Below are 4,261 nucleotides of genomic sequence, written 5' to 3' on the forward strand. Positions count from 1 at the left end.
CATTAATGACTATTAGCCAGGATGGGTAAGGAGTGGTGTCCCTAGCCTCTGTTTGTCAGAGGGTGGAGATGGACAGCAGGAGAGAGATCACTTGATCATTACCTGTTACGTTCACTCCCTCTGGGGCACCTGGCATTGGCCACTGTTGGTAGACAGGATACTGGGCTAGATGGACCTTTGGTCTGACCCAGTATGGCCATTCTTATGTTCAGTTGTTTAAACAGCTACACAACAACATTACACAACCATTTAGGACAGGAAACAAAAAATGAGCCTGCTCCCTACTGAAACCGCCACATAGGAGAGGGAGAATTTAGGGAGAAAGAATAGAATGACCCCGGTTGGAATTTAATGAGGACACCACCCTACTGGTTTTGCAGAGTGCCATGAGATTTGTAATAACCTTACATCTCATCAGAAACCCATCACCTCCTAGCAATACTTTCAGGAAAAAGCACCCTAATCAATTACCAGCTGGTAGGTCTCCCACCCCTATATGACCAGACTCAACTCTGCTTTGCTTGCAAGATCTGCCAGGATCAGAGCCCTGCCATCCCATGGTCAGACTTACTGTGCACGGCCCAGCCATGTGCTAAAGGCACCTGGCCCATGCAGCAGGGTCCAGGTTCCTGGCTGCCCGGCCACCCAGCCCTGCAGGTTCGGGTTCTGGGGTCAGGATTCCCAGCAAGCTGGTGCTTGGGGAAGCCCATGTAAGGGGGCAGCGCATCTGGGTCTTCAGTGGCGGGTCCCTCAGAGGGAAGGACCAGCTACCAAATTGCTGCCGAAGAATGAAGCGGCGTGCTAGAGCAGCTGCCAAAGCCTATCGCGGCTTTTTTTTTTCCTTCGCCACTTGGGGCAGCAAATAAGCTAGAACCGGCCCTGGTTGGGGCTGCCCGTCTGGGGCTGCCAGCCAGCCCAGCACCCCGTTCATAGTCCCACTCTGTGGATGGGTCTTTGGCCAGGAGGCACTGGGCATAGGAATCTGGAGAGGTTTGGGGTGGGGCATGTTGTGGTTCTCAATCTGCAGCCCAGGTAACACACTGTGGACCACATATGCAGCCCACAATGATAAACTGGTTGAGAACCACTGAGATAGGTCAGCCTGAGTCTGTCCCTTTTAATGGCCCATCCTGGCTCAGTCAGCTAGGCAACATTCATACCTATGTCTCTTAGGGTATGTCTACACTTAGGCCTGGACTACACTACGTGTTTAAACCAAATTTAGCAGCATTAAACCGATTTAACCCTGCACCCGTCCACACAACGAAGCCCTTTATATCGATATAAAGGGCTCTTTAAACCGATTTCTGTACTCTCCCACAAGGGAAGTAGCGCTGAAATCGGTATTGCCATATCGGATTAGGGTTAGTGTGGCCTCAATTCGACAGTATTGGCCTCCGGGTGGTATCCCACAGTGCACCATTTTGACCGCTCTGGAAAGCAATCTGAACTCGGATGCACTGGCCAGGTAGACAGGAAAAGCCCCGCGAACTTTTGAATTTCATTTCCTGTTTGCCCAGCGTGGAGCTCTGATCAGCACGGGTGGCCATGCAGTTCCAAATCCAAAAAGAGCTACAGCATGAACCGTACGGGAGATACTGGATCTGATTGCTGTGTGGGGAGACAAATCTGTTCTATCTGAGCTCTGTTACAGAAGACGAAATGACAAAGCATTTGAAAAAATCTCCAGGCTATGAGAGAGAGAATCCACAGCAGGGACTCAGCACAGTGCTGCGTGACAAGTGTAATGGAAAGCCAAAGAATCAAATGGACACTCATGGAGGGAGGGAGAGGATACTGAGGACTCCAGCTATCCCACAGTCCCCGCAATCTCCAAAAAGTATTTGCATTCTTGGCAGAGCTCCCAATGCCTGAAGGGTCAAAAACATTTTCCCGGGTGTTTCAGGGTGTATGTATTCTATTTACACCCTTCCCCCCCGCCCCCCCGAAAAGGGGAAAAAAATCATTTCTCGCCTTTTTTCAATGTCACCCTATGTCTACTGCATGCTGCTGGTAGACGGGATGCTGCAGCGCTGAACAGCAGCATCCCCTTCCCGGTGGCAGATGGTGCAAAATGACTGGTATCCATCATCATCATCAGCCCGTGAGTGCTCCTGGCTGGCCTCGGTGAGGTTGGCTGGGGGCGCCTAGGTAAAAATGGGAATGACTCCCGGTCATTCCTGGCAGACAGTACAGAAGGCTTGGTAACCATCCTCATCATAGCAGCTGGAGGATGAGCTCCATCAGCTCCCCCCCCCACTTTCATGTCTAAAGAAAAGATTCTGTACTGCCTGGACCATCATCGCAGCGGGAGGCTGAGCTCCTCTCCACCTCCACCCTTTAATGTCCTGCCTGGACTATCATAGCAGCTGGAGGCTGCCTCCCGCTCATTTTATCTCACTAAAAACTCAGTATTTCTTATTCCTGCATTCTTTATTACTTCATCACACAAATGGGGGGACATTGCCACGGTAGCCCAGGAGGGTTGGAGGAGGAGGGAAGCAACGAGTGGGGTTGTTGCAGGGCCATCCCCTAGAATGGCATGCAGCTCATCATTACTGCAGGATCTCTGGGGCTCTGACCCAGAGCAGCTGTGCTCTCTGGTTCTCTAGAACACTTGCCCCATATTCTAGGCAGGACTGACTCTATTTTTGGACAAAACATAAAGAAGGAAATGACCCGGGGAGTCATTCCCATTTTTGTCCATGCACCCCCCCGCCAACCTGAGCGAGGCCAGCCAGGAGCCCCCATGACAGCAGCAGATGGTACAAAAGGATTGATAACCGTCATCGCCAATTTCCAAATGCAAACGGTGCAAAATGACTGATAACCACCATCTCATCGTCAATTTACAATGGCAGACAGTGCAATAGGGATGGTAAACGCCTCTGCTACCTTGCAAAGGCAAATGAATGCTGTTGTGTAGCACTGCAGTACCGCGTCTGTCAGCAGCAGCCAGTACACATACAGTGACAGTGACAAAAGGCAAAACGGGCTCCATGGTTGCCATGCTATGGCTTCTGCCAGAGCAATCCAGGGAAAAAGGGTGCGAAATGATTGTCTGCCGTTGCTTTCACGGAGGAAGGATTGAGTGACGACATTTACCTAGAATCACCCACGACACTGTTTTTGCCTCATTATGCACTGGGATCTCAACCCAGAATTCCAATGGGTGGGGGAGACTGCGGGAACTATGGGATAGCTACCCCCAGGGCAATGCTCCGGAAATTGATGCTAGCCTCGGTACATGGACGCACACTGCCGAATTATTGTGCTTTGTATGGCCGCGTGCACTCGACTTTATACAATCTGTTTTAAAAAACCAGTTTTTGTAAAATCGGAATAATCCTGAAGTGTAGACATAACCTCACAATGCTACTGCAGTGCACTATAGACACTATCTATGCCAACAGGAGGCGTTCTTGTATCAGTATAGGTAACCCACCACCCTGAGAGAAGGCAGCTAGGCCCTGGTCTACACTACCTAATTTCTAGGGTAGCCATAGCTACTGCCTCTCGGGGTGGGGTGGAGGACTCACGCTGACGGGAAAAGCTGTCCCATCAGCTTAGGTAGCATCTTCACAAAGTGGTACAGGGTGCAGCACTATAAATGCAGACAAGCCCTGGGTCGACAAAGAATTCTTCCATCAATCTAGTGCTGTCTATGCTGGGGGTTAGGTTGGTATGGGTACGTCTCTCAGGTCCCTGACCAATGTAGCTATAGCAATGGCAGTTCCGAGTGAGACCAACCCTTTGCCTGGTCTGAGAGCAAACAGTCCTTTTCCACCCACTAGGTAACAATGCAGCATATAGGGGAAACTGAGACATACATAGGGGTCAGAAAAATATTCCCCAAAATTCCCACTTCATCAGGAACTTAATGTAGGGTTGTTACAGCAGATCAGGGAGGCGTCCTGGAGCCAGATTCTGCCCTGAGACTGGCATGTGGCCACTGTTGGCTCCAACAGACAAATAACCACCATTTTTGTGTGGCATTTGCAAGGCTGTGTGCTGCCCAGCAACACTCTCTGTTAGACATGCCCCTGCTGAGAACATCAAGGATGTGAGATGCCAAGGTTGCCACCCTGGATAAGCTTCTCCTTTAAGGAAAAATTGCCCCACCAGTCACGTTTCTTGTGGCTCTGGGATACTCTGAGGTGCATCTCATGTGCCCACTCCTCAAAAGACAGGGCAACCCCTCATAATCAGGGCACAGGGTGACAGTAAAGCACTAGGGAAGGAAGTAAATAGGAGCCACAAG

This window comes from Gopherus flavomarginatus, chromosome 5, assembly GCF_025201925.1.
Source record: "Gopherus flavomarginatus isolate rGopFla2 chromosome 5, rGopFla2.mat.asm, whole genome shotgun sequence".
NCBI lineage: Eukaryota > Metazoa > Chordata > Testudines > Testudinidae > Gopherus > Gopherus flavomarginatus.